General features: G+C 32.5%; 1 long non-coding RNA gene and 1 pseudogene across 2 annotated transcripts; both read left to right on the top strand.

Annotated features, from left to right (window-relative positions):
* The first annotated feature begins 4304 nt into the window (after positions 1–4304).
* LOC108463426 (uncharacterized) lies at positions 4305–7901 on the top strand. 2 transcript variants are annotated; one of them, XR_008277136.1, is made up of 5 exons: positions 4305–4561; positions 4667–4991; positions 5753–5806; positions 6878–6961; positions 7635–7901. It is a non-coding gene; the product is annotated as an uncharacterized LOC108463426 (long non-coding RNA). The 2 variants fall into 2 exon arrangements; XR_001868065.2 differs by lacking the exon at positions 5753–5806 and having other exon boundaries at positions 4306–4561.
* Positions 7902–11400: 3499 nt separating this feature from the next.
* Positions 11401–12539, top strand: LOC108462197 (uncharacterized; annotated as a pseudogene).
* Positions 12540–15333: the final 2794 nt, after the last annotated feature.

Below are 15333 nucleotides of genomic sequence, written 5' to 3'. Positions count from 1 at the left end.
AGAGTGCATCTTTTGTAAGCCTATGTGTTGTAATAACTTGTAACAAGTCCGATGTAATATGCATTATTTTTTAAATACTTTCCTTTGTTCTTTAATATGGAGTCTTTCAATAAAATAATAAGAAAAATGTTTTAAGTAAGGTACAATTGTTAATTGTTTACAAATTTTGTTAAGTGGTTTACATGGTAACACTTGAGATCTGGACTTGGTGAATCGGGTCGGGTTGAGGGTGTTAAATGACCTCTTAAGGTATCTATGCTATAGGTAGGATATCGATATTTGAGAGGTGGCATTAACACGTAAGGGCTAGGTACCGATACTTTATCCCTCTAAAAAGGTTGTAGATATTGACAAGAGGGGTATCAATACAAAAGAATAGAATATCAATACTTAGCCTCTAAAGTACTTTAAAAACATTTTAAAACTTTCAAACTATTCGAGATCAACTAAAAAATGTTTGGTATAAGTCAAGTCAGTTGACAACATATTTTTGAGTATTTGTAAAACTTGAAAATATTTTTAAGATATTTCTTTTATTTTCCAACAAAAAATGAATAATATGAAAACTTTATCTTAAATGTTTTATATAAAAAAAGTTTATAAATTAAAGCTAACATAAAATTCTAATAAGATAAATGTTGTTGAAAATGGTCTCAAACCTTTGTTTTCATTTTGTCTCTCCACTAACGTAGGACAAAACTTTAGGTAAGAAATATTAGGACTCTTTATTTGACTTGTAATGTTGGCTCGAGTTAAGATATACATAAAAATTAATTTAGGCTCAAACTTTGAACACTAGATACTTATAAATGAATATTAGCTAAAAATATCACTTATCAATTTTCCCGAATTAAATACTCAACTCATTTTTTACTCCACTCTTTTCCACTCACCGTCACATCTCTCCAACCCACAAAATAAAAATGAAATTTCAAAAGAAACTAGCTAAAAGAAACACAATGAAGCACCCCCTTTTGATTTTTCAATAACATCATAAGTGCTTTCACTTTTGTTTTCTTTTTTTCTTTTTTTTTATTAGAATGAATATACATAATCAAAATAAAATAAAATACGAACAATTAAAAAATTACTAGAGTGAGTCCAATAACTAATTCTCCATATTTTGTAGTTCCATTAAGAGTGTAGATACTGGCCACGAATTTTAAAACTACTCTAGACTTATGATAAGGATTGAACCCTCAATCACTAATTATAATAAAAGAGATTCTTACCATCTCACCTAACTCCCGTGATTGATATTAATATAAAAAAAAATCTAGGAGTATTGGCAGCCTAACATATTGACAGGTTGATATTTGATTGTTCCAACATAATATTTTGGATTTTATAACTTCAAACCTTTCACCAAAAACCTAATTTTTCAAGTAATGGGACCAAATAGAACTAAGCAAAGGTTGGCTTTCTTTTCACAACTTTAACGCAAGGTGGTGAAAGAATAGACAAACAGTTCAAATCACGAACTTTTCTTATGCGAAGTTTTACAAACATTGAATTTGTCAAAAAAGAATGAAAAAAAAAAATCTCAAAAATCTTTTTTTTTTCTTTAAAGCATAAAAAAAAAGGGGTGAAAGGAAGAAAGAAAGGACATGGAACTGTCAAATTCCGTTACACGTGACAAAGGGTTATATTGCTGAACCCCACCAAACCCGATGTGATTCGCCTTATCCAATAATGATGAAGAAACGTTTATGTTTCGTGTTGGAGACTTATTTTGCACTCATTCAATAATGGGGTATCTAATTTGGGACAATTATAGAGATGGGAATTTTGGGTTGTATAAAAAATAAAGTTGGGTTCTTGTTCTTTCAAGAAAAAAAAATGCCCATTGTGAAACATTATCGAGTAAAACAGCTGTTTTGGTTATAAAAAAAAAAAAAAGCTTTTTTTAGGGGTTTTGGGCAGTAGTTTTAGACATTGTATCAAAAAAAATATATATGATCAGAATCTATAATGAGACTACTCGAGTAAAAATATTATATAGGTAATTATACTATGAGTCAGATTACATTTTGCTCCCTTTACTTAAAAAATGAATAGATTAGTCCTCTATTAAAGAGTAAACTAGTTCTTTCAGTTAAAATTTTTATCCATTTTTATTGTTAAAAACTGGTGTGGCTGTAAATAACCTAATAGTTACACATAGTGTGGTACATGTATCTCATGTTGACGTACATAGATAAGTTTTTAACAGTAGAAATGGATGAAAATTTTAACAGAAGGATCGGTTTGTTCTTTAATCTAACGTATAGGTCCTAATTTATTCTTTTTTTAATAGGAACAAAATAGAATCTAACTTTTATTATAAGGTTCTCAATGATACTTTTATCAAATGTTGTGTGTAGATAGATTGATGGGAGAGGGAGGAGATTGTGTTGTGGTGCATTGCTTCTTCTTTTCTTTTCTTTTCTTTTTTTTGCCATTGCATATTGCCCCCACACCCTCACTATGTCACCTTCAAAGTTAGGCATTGTTTCTTGATGGACCACAATGCCACTTGCAAGTTGATGTTTTGATCTATTAACATCAACACCATCTTCTATTCCAAATTAATGGAAAAGAGGGAAAAAAAAAAATCCCACATTTTCTCAGCTACTGAAAATCATTATGGGATCTTCTTTTAAATGGACCTATAATAAAAGTTGTAAAGGTACTTTTTTTTTTTCTCCACATATTCAACAAATACATAATGAATATTGGTATATGGAGAAAAAAATGGAGTTTTGATTGTCAAAACATTCACTTTGGGACAGCTTTTTACTGTTCAAACTATCCCATCTTCCTATGATCAACTAACTATTTAGATGTACGATTCTTGTAATAATCTATAGATTGTTGGTAGTAATTACTGAATTATATAGCTTTGGTCAAATGTTTTGGTCCTCTATTATACTTGAATTCTTTTATTTAGTTTTTATACTTTTATTTATGTAATCGACTCTTTATTTTTATAATATCATCAATTAGTTCAAATAGTTAATATTATTAACTACTAAATATGAATATTTATTAAACATATCAATTCCAACGTAAAAAGAGTGATGTTAAATTGAAAGTAGTGTTTTAAAGAAAAAGTCTGCATCGACATTTAAACTATTATTTATACTAATTAGACATTTCAAAAAGTAAAAGAGCAAATTATCAAATTAAAATACATTATGTAAAGGCCCTTGTGCCCCAATTCGAGTTTATATCTCTTATGTTTAACGAAATTGATTGAGAAATATTTTTTTAAAAACATACATAGACTAAATTGTAAATTAAATATAATGGAGTGACCAAAATAAGAATTGGACTGAAACTTCCCCCAGTAACCGGTGACAAAATGACTTTTTCTTTCACTTCTTATCTTAAAATCTCAGTAATTTTTTCTTAAAATATCCAAATTTCTCATCAATGCTTGCAAAGGGGTAAAGCGCAAATGGCAAAGCAAGGTAATGAAGTGAGAAATGGAAGATAATTGGGGGGGGGGGGGGGGTTAGGGATAGGGAGCAGAAACATACTGAATGAAGCAGCAACTATCCCCACAAACAAACATAAGTGACAATGATAGATGATGAAAAATAAATGAATCGAAGGACATAAACATTTTAAAGGTTACACGACCATGGCTTCCATGATGTATATATATATATATATTTACACGTTTCTTGTTATGTAATGTCACATCGATCATTTTCTTGCTCAAGGAAACTTACTGTTCCATGGTGGATACAAATTACTATTGGTGAAACAGCTGATATAAATCTTTCTATTCATTGATGTTCATACATACGCTTCACCCATGTTTGCAAAGACATTGAAACTTCAAAGCTTGACCATTTAGGATAAGCTGATTGATAGCATTATTGATGAAGAATTGATAGAGCAGCTTATGTAGTAGTCTTCACGACATGATGGTTTCGTTTTTCTTATGTCAAGTCTTGGTCATAATTGTTATCAGACACCCCCCCCCCCACCAAACAAGACAATCAAAGCTGTCGTCTTAGGTTTATTTCTTCGCTTATTCTTAAACTGGTATGCATGTGGTGCTTGACTGCATTTTTAGGGATGAAAATGGAGTAAATGAAAAACATGAAACTTTTAGGTCTTAAGATGCATAGCACCCCATGGTTGAAGTTGGGTCAAATCCATATAAAACCAACAGTTTTGTGGCGTTTATACTCGTTTAAGGTTTAAGCCCATGGGCTGACCCAAGCAGGGATGGAACATACAAATACAAGGATGATGTCAAAATCAAGCACATGCAATTCAAGAGTCACCGCCAATTATCGATTCAATTTCTTTCAATTTTATTAAAATTAGGAAAAAAACACAACAATAATTGGACTAAATTATCAATAAATGCCGAAAATTTTCAAATTTACCAGTCTTTTATAGAAAATTTACAGGAATAGGTGGATTTTATGAATATTTTACCATTTCCCAGTTCAATCTGGATATGACAACCATTAGTTTTCCTCTTAAGAATTACTTCATATCTATCTCTAGTTTCTCAAGCATTAGTTGTTGTTTGCTCTACCTTCCCTAAATGCTTCCTTCTGTGATTACCTCCTCCTCTCTTCTTTTCCTTTTTCCCTTTAGCCTTGTCATTATTCTCTTTTTTGAAAATAAAGATAGTATCTAACCACATTTTCTTTTTCTTCAGCCTCCAATCGTCGAGATGCAATGGGGTTAGATCGTCTGCTTGTGGAAGCTTTCTCACACTTTTGTTGGAGATTCTCTTCTCCTCTCCCTACCGAGGCTCGCTCTTTTAGTTTCCAACCAAGCCTATGATGTGTTGTTTTCTTTAAGTATCATCTTCCACCTTGTGAGCCACCGGATGGGATGTGATAGAGCTGCAATGTCAATGAACTAGATCTCAAGGTTTGATGGTTGGAGCCATGATGGATTATTTGGTCCCGACTTTTGTCATCTTCCATCTGATCGACTTCATGGTGGTTTCAGTACTTGCTTTTTTTTATATGTTGGAGGTGGGCATAATAGCAATGATTGGCGGATGCTCCAAACCCCTTATGGTTTGGATGCTTTTTCCTATTACTGGGTTTAGGTTTCTTTAGAAGTTGGAATTAAGTTAATTTTTTTTTATAGTAGCTAGAATATAACTTTTAGTTAGATTAAGTCACAATTTTATCACTTTCGGGTAAAATATAATTTTATCATTTATTAATTTATAATTTTTTAAATTTTAGAGAAGTTATGTAATAGCCTGAATTTTCAGTGGTGTCGGAATAGTGATTCGAGATCACTAAATCCGATAAATGAGTAAAAAATATTAATAATTTAGTGAATATAAGTTAAGTGTGAAGTTAGGAAAATTTTTGAAATAGCGAATAGTGTACTAGAAATAAAAAAATTAAATTAGAATCGGAAACAAGATATCGAAAAACGAGCTATAAATATTTTTATAAATATTTATGGAGTGTTAATAAGTTAGTATTAAAGTTTCGTCAAGAAATTTTAAAGTTTCGATAGTTAATTGAATAAAAAGGATTAAATTGTAATAAATATAAAATTATGGGAAATGATTAAATAGCTTAAATGATAAAAGAAAGAGGGTTTAAAAGGAAAATAGACCCCAGGTCTATTTGGGCTGGACGGCAAGGTGCATGAAATCAGCAGGAAAATTGATGAATTAAGGGCAAAATTGGAATATTGCAAAAATTTACTTAATAAACTAGGACTAAAGTGGCATTATAAAAAATTCTCATTATTTTTTCTGCATTCTCATCAGCAAAAACACCATAGAAGGGTTTTCTTAAGCTGGTTTTTCATATTTTTACTGCAAGTAAGTTCAATTCTTGACTATTTCTTGAAATTTTTGTGTTTTTATGACTTTTACAACTAGGTCCACTTGTTGAATTCATTAGTTTTTGATTCTATGAAAGAAATTGAAAGTTGATATGAATATGTGCTGGAATTATATGATGATTTAGCATGGAATTAGAGTTTTAAATTGTTTATATGCTGATTTTATTGAAAGAATTGAATAGAAAGTGAATGTTTGGGATCTAAAGGTGAAAAAGTTTGAAGTTAGGGTTTTATGTGGAAATTCTGAATCTAAATAATTGTGAAATAACTTATAATGTTAAGGTAAAGCATTAATTGGGAAGAATTAGCTTCATTGAGGGATTAATTGAGCAAGGACTGAATTGTATGAACTGTGAAATTTGGGGCAAAAATCGAAATCAACATTTGCACTAAAACAGTTTTGGACAGTAGCAGTAGTCTAACTTTGAAAAATCACCATAAATTGTATAAATCGAATTAGAAGATGAAAAAAATATGGAATTAAAACTTATTGAGTCTAGTTTCTCATAGAAGAAACGGTGTAAGCAACGGAATTGTAGATCATGAGATATAATAGATTTTGTGAGACAATGTCAGAATGATTTCGGGATCCCCTGTTCTGACTTTGAAAAATCATCAAAAATTGGAGAAAAATAATTAGGGGCTTAAATTTATATTTTTAAAATCCTTAATGAGTCTATTTTCAATAGAAACAAACATAGACATCATCCGAATTCTGTACGAAGAGATAATTAATTTTTAGTGAAGAAGGGTCGGAATTGTCAGACAGCAGAACAGGGGTGCCTTTAAAGAATAAACTGTACTTATTGGCTAAACCAAAAATTCTAAAAATTTTATGATAAGAAGATATATGAGTCTAGTTTCAGATAAAATTAGTGGATCCTAATTTGGAGTTCTGTAGCTAAAGATAAAAATAATCTAGTGACTATGACACCGATGGACAACATTGGAATATACATAAGTAAACAATTAAATTATAGATAATATTACTTATAAGCGGGTTGAAGATGAAGTCAATACTGATAAATGAATGATTTTACAATGATAGATCGAGAACCCGAAGCAAGTTGAGGAAAAGAAAAAAGTAGTTGATTAGTCCCTGAATTTTCACAAATTTTACAAATCGACCCAGGTAAGTTCATATGGTTGAAGTTTATTGATTATATGTTAATTTTATGAATTATATAATGTATGATGAAATATATTTATTGATGAATAGAAAATAAAATAACAACCTGAAAATCGAATAAATGATCAAATTGAGTGGAATGTCGGATTTGAGTACTTCGATCGAGGACAAGTGATAAGTGGTAGCCTCACTACACTTATCGATCGATGATAAGTGACAAACGATAAGTGGTAGCTTAGCTACTCTTATCTGATCAGTGACAAGTGATAAGTGATAAGTGGTAACTTTAGCTACTCTTATCTGATCAGTGACAAGTGATAAATGTGATCAATGTAAGACCGTGGCAGGACTATGATTTTAAAAAGTGATAAGTGATCATATGCAAGACCATAGTTATACTATGGCAAAGTGAAAGTGAAGTACTCAATTTTCCTTTACCATTCCCTAATTTGGTTAAAGAATGATATATGACAAATGGGCCCAAAAGAATTAATGGAAATGGATAAGTGGTAGTGAGTTTATATAGGGAACTCATCAATGACTGTGATTGACAGGTGAACTTAATAATTGTGTATATAGTATAAGTGTATAAATATTTGGTAAGATTTATATTTTATGCCTATGAACTTACTAAGCTTTTATAAGCTTATTTGAGTGTATTCAATGTCTCTTGTAGATTGACGTGGAAGTATACGGAGGATCGGATCAACACAGAGGATCACACTATCCAGATTATCTCTGGTAGCTTTTGTAAATTTCCTTTTTGATTTATATGGCATGTATAAGGCTTGGTGATTATATAAATATTAAGACTTGTTTAGTGAATATATATTAAAGTAAAGAATGATGACTAAGTTAAATAGTATAATTATAATAGAAGTATAATTTTGTATTAAATTGATTGAAATGAATTGGTTGGTTGGATTGGTCTCGGTTTTAAAAATTGCAGGGAAGGTTAGATATTTATAAAGGGGTTATATTGAGCAAAAAAAAAAAAAAAACACTTTGGGATTTTGCGAAAAATTCCTTATGATTTCGATTTAATTCTAGTCTGGTCTTGAAGTATGTTTTAGGCTTTGGAGGCCCATCTAAAGGACACCATAACATGTTTTAGTAAATAAATAGTATTTAACTCGTATTAATGGAAAATTAATTCGGTAAACTCCGGTAATGCCTCCTACCCTATTCCGGCGATGAAAACGGGTAAGGAGTGTTGCAAGTTAATACACAAATTTTCCATTTTAGGGATCCTAGGGCTTTGCCTGCTCCACTAGTGCAGTCTCTAAGTCTACATACTTCAAACTATTTGTCTTTTTATATGAAAATTGTTATTATCTAATTAAACATATGAAATAAAATATAATTTAAAAATTAGATAATTTATGATTATTTTTTCCACACATTAATCTCACAAACCATCCAAATGCAAACCCCAAACATCTTTCAATTCTACACTAATCCACACCTACGAGAATATTTAGCAAATTGTCCTACAAAATATGGTCCTTTTCTCCATCCATGCTACATAGCTTAGTCACACTATTATACTTGAAACTAAAATTACTATGTTTAGCTAATTGAGAAAATTTACTTAAGTGAAAGCTATATAGAACAAGTGGAGTTATCCAAGACTTGCTCAACAATGTTAGCTTTGCTTCTTTTCTTTTTTTTTTTTTTTCCTTTCCTTTTGTGGCATTGTATGAAATAATAATCTACTAAAAACACCCACTTGATACAAACCAAATTACCCATTTAAATGTGATTCCAACACACACAAAATTGCCTAAACAAAATGATTTTTTGTGATATGTTGAAAGATTTTCCCTTTTGCTCTAAATTCTAAAGAACATCATAAGCTTTTCTATTGTCTGTTCTCTTATGGAGCGATTGGTGTATTTGCCCAAGTCATTGTTTCAAACATAGCAAAACCATTCATGAGGAAAAAAGGGTGATAAAATCAACAGTCCAAAATATACTAAAATCGTTTTGTGGAACAAAAACTATTATTATAATCATGTGAATTGATTTGGGTCAGTTTGAAATTTCCAATTCCTACTAATTCAACAATCATATCACATGGCAATAAACTTGATTGTACTTAAAAAAAAAATTGACCCTTGAACCCCTTATTTTCATGTTAAAATTCTAAAATCCAATTCGATTAACTCGAATCCAAATTCAATTTCATTAAATTTGAACCTGAAATAACACCAGTTTAAAATGATCACTTGAACTATTAGTAGGTTTATGTTTTAACTACTCAATTTTAAAAAGTTACAAAATGGTCACTAAACTAATCGAAAGCTCTCTTTCCATTTCCTTTCTATAATTCATTTTTTTTCATGAAACGGCTTTGAACAACACAAATCTGCGAACTAAAATCAAAACAACTTTCTTCTTCGATCTCTAACACTAACCATCAGATCAATTTGGATTTAATGTATGCTCTTCTACTCGTTGATGGATACTAATCTACCGTACCAATCATCGAATCGTCTTTTGGAGCTCAGTAGCCAAACTTTTATAAAAAAAAACTTAGCAATCCAATAATTTAAATAAAAAACTTTTGAATAGTTTAGTGACTTAAATGGAAACTTTTGAATAATTAAATGGCTGTTTTGTAACTTTTTGAAATTAAATAACCAAAACATAAACTTACTAATAGTTTAATGACTAATGTTGCAATTTATCCAAATTACCTTATATCAATCTTGAAAAATCCAATGCTCAAACCTCAACGACCGGAACCCAAGATAAGCCCAACTTAAGCCTTTCATGTATGTTTTTTTTTTTTTTCTGTTCTTTGTGAGTACTAAATGAAATGCTCCATTTCTGCAGGAAAATTAGAATATGGCTGGGAACATTTGAAACGGTGGAAGATACGGCCCGTGCCTACGATGAAGGTGCTAGGCTTATGTGTGGATCATAGCTGCTAAAACCAACTTCCCTTACAATCCAACTGCACTTCAATCATCATCATCATCACCAAAGCTTCTTTCAGCAACTTTGACAGCTAAACTACACAAATGTTACATGGCTTCACTTCAAATGACAAAACAACAATCAGGGCAGGGGACACAAAACAAGGCACCAACTCCACATGTTGACAGCAACAATGGCATTGCTGCAGGGACAGACAATGGAAAGGGAGTTGTTAGTGTAGTTGAAAAAAGACCATTGCTGCCAGTTCAAGAGATAGAGGAACTGCTTCACTATAGTTCCATTGAACTATTCAATTTCAGTGTTTAATACATTGGATGTCAACTGGTCTTTACATTTGTTTCCATGCTAATGGTATTGATTCGCTAATTTAAACCATTCTTAGCAACTACAAGCTATTTTTTCCAAATTTCCAAGTGTTGGAGAACCTCTGTTTAGGTCGTAGTGTCTACCAGGTGACCCATTTGATGATGCATGTATTTACCTTGATGTTTTTGTAACTTTTCAAAGGGGTAACTATCATTAACATAACTCGGTTAGAATTAGAAATGTAGTCAAAACCAATCATGGTAATCCCACCAAGTGTGCTTGCATTGGGTCAATTGAGGCATACCAAAAAACAATTCAAAAAGGCTAAATTCCTTTTTTTCAGGACGAAAAAAAGTTTTGGTGACAGACACCCTTGAAAAAGGCCAAAATATTTTCAACCAGCTATGATTCTGGTGCATGAAAAACTAAAACCCCTTCAAAATTGCTTAACAAGAAAGAAGCAAAGACTTTTGTTTGTAGGGCCTATAACTTTTCAGACAAGACTTGATTCAAACAGCTGCTCTGGAATTAGGTTCATGGTGCAATGTATGGCAATGTCTCTGCTCTCTCACTCATGGACGATCATGTTAGTGCCAACATCCACATGGCTAAGGTCCTAGTCACACCCTTGACCCCGTAATAAGAAAAATGTTATTGGACCATCTAATGAAAAGTAGTCTTTCTGGCCTTGGATCAATTAGAGCAGGCAAGGGCTCTGAGCTTTGCCTTCAAGATTTATAGATGTTAATGTTGAGCTCAGCCTTATCATATATTGAACATTACTTGAGTTCACACGGCATATAAGGCACCTTTTGCCCCTTTTTTTTTCCTAATTGTTCCTTCAGTATTTGCTTTATCCATTTCCAGATGCATTTTGAGCTTGCATGCACCTTGAAAAGTATATATCTATGATAAAGGACTAATAAAGCACTGAAAAAAAAAACAAAAACAAAAAGTATATATATAAGCCTATTACAATATGAAAGAGTCATTCGTGATTTATCTTTTCTTAACACATGCAATAATACTAAAAAAAACAAGGCTGTGGGAATTTTTCTCATAAGCCTATTACAAACTAGTTGGATGTTGTTTATTTACCCAATTATATTTTGTAAATAGTTGCATATACTTTACATGGTACCCCAAGCCCTTGAAATTTAAAAGCTTAAACCTCTCACATCTTACAAGCTCAAGCTAACAAAAAATACAATGTCCGACCAATGCCACCACCATCAGTCCACAGCAACAAACACTTTGCCCCGCCGACACTACCACAGCAAACCTATGTTAAAACTAACATTGCTACAAGTCTACCACACAAGTCTCGGCCTTTTTTCCCTCACTTGGTCTCGCACCTTCCTCGACCACGGCCACTCTCTCCACGTCCACGTCCACCTCCACCCTTTCTCTCATTGCTCTACCTCTTCTCCTATTTCTCTCCCGGCCTCCCTTTCCTCCTCCACCCTCCATTTTCATCTCCCTATCAAACCCTTTATTTTTTGGAAGAAGTACGGATGTAAAAAACTTAGCACTCCCACAGTCCCTATTGTCTAAGTTTTCTGGGAACTTTCCAGGGCCAAGTTAGGATCCGGTCCTGAACCCGATTCTTGATTCTATATTGCTGTTGTTGTTGATGGAGAAATGACGCTTCTTGTTGGTGATTCCATCAGAGAAGCTTATGGCTTATGCTAGAACCAAAGCTTATAATAAGCCTGGGAGAAGCCAAGCTCTTGTTTTGAGAAGAGAACACGTACACGACAACGATGTTTACAACACGAAAGCTAGATTAGGAGGCAAAAACAGGGAGATCTCCATTGATTGAAACGTAAACGAGGATGCAAAGCTGTCTTTTAGGGTGGATAAAGAAAGTGTTTTGCAAATAAAGGGACTTAAATGGAAATTTAGAGGCCATGAGAGGATTGAAGTAGCTGATGGGGTGTGGATACAGGTCTCGTGGGACGTATATAACTGGCTGTTTAATCAGGGTTTGAACAAAGGGCAAGCAGTGTTCATGTTCAAGTTCGAAAACGAAGGCTCTGAAAATCTTGAATGGGACGTGAGTAAAGAAGTGGTGAGTCCTTTGAAGGAGAACGAGGGGGAGGTTTGGAGGCAGAAGAGTTGGCGTAGGTTTAGCATGAAAGGGATAGAGTGGAGAAAAATGGGGAAAAGCTTGGTGAGGAGTGGTGGAAGCTCGTTGTCTTCATCAGTATCAATGTCTCCAGCTTGTTCAGGAGGTAGCTTTTCGGTAATAGGGTAAGCAAGCGTGGAGGAGAGTGAGTTAAGGAATGCTCCAACTGGCTTCTCTTTGCTTGTATATGCCTGGAGAAACTGAAGATAATCTCACGTTAATTATTTTATTTCTTGCTAACCCATTTGTTCTTCAACATGGAACAATAAGTAAGGGTTAAAATATATATATTATTAAATGGATAAATTAAAAAAAAAAATAATAGTACAAGGTAATAGTAAGAGGATTAATTTGATTCAATTCTTATAATACAAAGACTTCTCAAATACATTCATCAATGATAAAAATTAATGACTTGATCGATTTAACTATCACTGTTGAACCCCTTTTAGTGCACACGGCTTGGGACATGCCTCTGAGTCCAGGCTACGTGGGTCAAAAACACATTTTTTTAAATTTTTTTTATTTTTTAAAAAATTAATTAATTTTAAAAATAACATGAAATAAAATTAACAAAATTAGCAATGTTAACACTTGGGTTGCCTCCCGAGGAGCACTTATTTAAAGTTTAAGCTCGACTTACCTCGTATTCGCATAGTCACAGTGGCTCGTGAAGTCGAAACTCCTCTTTCTCATTATCAATTCTATTATCAAAATAAGGTTTAAGTCAGAGTGCTATTTACCTTAAATGTGCCAAATTCAGAATGAGTTACATCGACTGTACTGTATGGGAAGAAATTCAATACCGTAAAGGGATTTGATTCGTTTGTATCAAGCTCCGAAGTGGCAATTTGATGATCCGTTTGATCTAGCAGTACCTTGTCCCCAACCTTAAATTGGCTTGTTCCATCCACATGCTTGTCAGGGCGTCGTTTTGGCTCTTCATCATCTTTTCTCGGTTTCTCCTTGACAGGTGTCCGCCGTTCATCTAATTCATCGATTTGTAACATTCGTTCATTGTAAACCATTCTGCTTCTGTCTTATGGACTGGAACATGACTCCATTGTATTTTTCTGAGAGGTTTCCTGCAAAGAAGTTTGAGCCACATGGTTACTCATATTAACAGAACTTGTAAAATCATCTCGATCACTAGATGTCTTAACAGAATTACGAGCTTTGAGAGTAATCGTTTCGTCACCTACATGAAGTATTAATTCATCTTTACCAATATCAATAATAGTTCTAGTAGTTGCTAAAAACAGCCGACCTAGAATCAAAGGTACGTCACTTTCCTCATCCATGTCTAAAATAATAAAATCAACTGGGAATATGAATTTATCAATTTTTACAAGAACATCTTCAATAATACCTCTAGGAAATCTAATGATTCTATATGCTAATTGAATACTCAGCTTAGTTTGTTTGGGCTTCCCAGGACCTAATTGTTTAAACATTTTATAGGCATGACATTAATACTCGCCCCTAAATCAGCCAAAGTATTATTAATATTCAAACTACCAATTAAACAAGGAATAGTAAAACTCGTTGGATCTTTCAATTTGTGGGTAGTTTATTTTGTAATATGCCTGAGCAAACTGCATTTAGCTCCACATGCGACAACTCATCTAACTTCCGTTTGTTTGCCAAAAGCTCTTTTAAAAATTTAACGGAATTGGGCATTTGCGAAAGAGCTTCAATAAACGGTAAATTAATATGTAAAAAACTCAATAAAACTTCGAAGGAAATTAAATGGAGATCTTTGATCTTGAAGGAGATCCTCTTCCGAGTTGATTCCAATGGCATTCTTCGAGTGTTCTCTTCAATCTTCTCTGAGTGCCCTCTTAGGTCTTCTTTTAATTGGTATTTATAGACTTTAGAGTGCTCGAAAAGCCTAAAATTTGAGTTTTTCCACGTATCTGAAAAGCAGGGTGCGATATCGATACAGGCTGGCACATGGGTGTGTGGCCAGCCCGTGTGGATCCTAGAAACAGCTCTATTCGTCTGATTTTGGCTCGTTTTTTTGTCTTTTCGCTCCCAAATGCTCTCCTAAGTATAGAAACATGAATTTAAAAGATTAAAAGCATCAAATTCACTCATTCACATCATTAATCATCCAAAAATACATTAAAAATAAGATTAAAATATGTTACTTTTTACAGCTTATCAAGATGCACATGAGAGATGGGTGTAGGGTGAACTCTTTCGCCAGTGGGTTACGTTAAATTTTGTGTGTTGATAAGGGATATAGTCGATCTAAAACGACACCAAAGGTGATGAGAAAATGACTTAAAGTTGTCAAGGTTAACTGTTTGACCATGTGATTATTATTGAAACCCAATCAATCAATCAATCAATCAATCCAATCTCCTCTAATTTTGGCCATTTATTTTTCGTTTGAAATATCCTAGAGATGAGAATTTGACTCCTCAAAATGTACTTGATCCGATTTGAACTATAATGTTAACTACATTTACATCTCTTTGTTTTCTAAAATGAGTATAAAGGTCCTCTTAAAAATTATAAAATATTTATTTTTATAATAATTGAAAAATTACTAAATTTATGAAGTGAATTTAATTAAATAATATAATATTGATTTAAAACATAACATCATATTTTTTATGTGATGTGGCATGTTATCTAAACAAATACACTTAAATGATGAATAGAGCAAGAAAAGAATTGTGTGGATTAGATTATACAATATTTATACAAAAGAGGGAAAACAAAATAAGTTAAATCATTGTTGATAGGGTCGATTTACGGTATCAGTCCGTAAATCCTTGAAACTTACGGTGAAATCCCAACCATTCATTTTTTAAATTTAATATTATAAATTTTAACCTATAATTTATATATTTTATAATTAATATAATTTTAGAAATTAATTTAATATTTTATTAGTATTCAAAACTTTAAATAATTTAGTAATTACTTAAAAAATAAAAAGAAGAAGATTTGAGCAAACAACTTGGTGAAGAATGGGCTTTCTACATTG

The sequence above is a fragment of the Gossypium arboreum genome, chromosome 13 (assembly GCF_025698485.1).
Source record: "Gossypium arboreum isolate Shixiya-1 chromosome 13, ASM2569848v2, whole genome shotgun sequence".
NCBI classification, from domain to species: domain Eukaryota; kingdom Viridiplantae; phylum Streptophyta; class Magnoliopsida; order Malvales; family Malvaceae; genus Gossypium; species Gossypium arboreum.
The sequence above is the reverse complement of the archived record's forward strand: the minus strand, read 5'-3'. Positions and strand labels throughout refer to the sequence as shown.